The sequence below is a fragment of the Euprymna scolopes genome, chromosome 14 (assembly GCF_053919585.1).
Source record: "Euprymna scolopes isolate OS-2025 chromosome 14, ASM5391958v1, whole genome shotgun sequence".
In the NCBI taxonomy this organism is placed as follows: Eukaryota; Metazoa; Mollusca; class Cephalopoda; order Sepiida; family Sepiolidae; genus Euprymna; species Euprymna scolopes.
Window position 1 is genome coordinate 19,346,214 of NC_136495.1, and position 848 is coordinate 19,347,061.

Genomic DNA, 848 nt, shown 5'->3' on the forward strand with positions numbered 1-848 from the left:
GTGATAAAATGTATTCAGGAAAGATTTATGAGATCACAATTCAAACTGATTCACATAAAAAGCATTCCAACTGACAAAATTAGAATCGTCCGTATGTGGAACACTATCTGACTGGCCTGCTTTCCAACTGATTACAATATGATAACCTTCAAGTCCAATATAAACAAGTTCTTCGTTGAGCTATCCCCTTACATAAACCAAATTCTACCCAATTTACACTATTAATGATTACTAAACTACCACCTTACATTCATTAACCCTTGTCCTCGAGTGACCTTCAGGCCTTGATAAGTGGTAACTTCCTTGTAAAAAAATGTTTGCACCTCTACAGAACAACACTAATATCGACGCGAATGCTTTCGATTGTTTCCAATTACAAGTTATGGTACATGCCGGAAATTGCTAAAACAGTTTACACTTTGAAAGCCGTTAAAAATGAAAAAATAGTACGGTCCACTAAATAAGGGGGAGGGGATTTCCGTTTACCGGGTCGGAATTTGATTTAATGAAAATGAATATATCCAGGTCCCTCCTCACAAGAATATGATTGGCTGGTTAAGGCATAAATACGGTCTGGTAGAGTAGCCTGGGATAGACGTCAAAAATATAGCCAAAGCCTAACGCTTAAAAATATTACCAGCTACAACCATAAACACTCGTTCACTAAGGTGACTTACTAGATTGCATAACTCAATCACTGTACCCATGACCCCTCATCTACTTGAAACAAATATATTCTTTTCGTGGGATATATCAATTTGACACTTATCGTTCGCTGGTTTTTGACCTTGAAGTAATAATTTTTTAAGTTCCTAACATCAAATGGCTACATATCTTGTCTGAAGCGA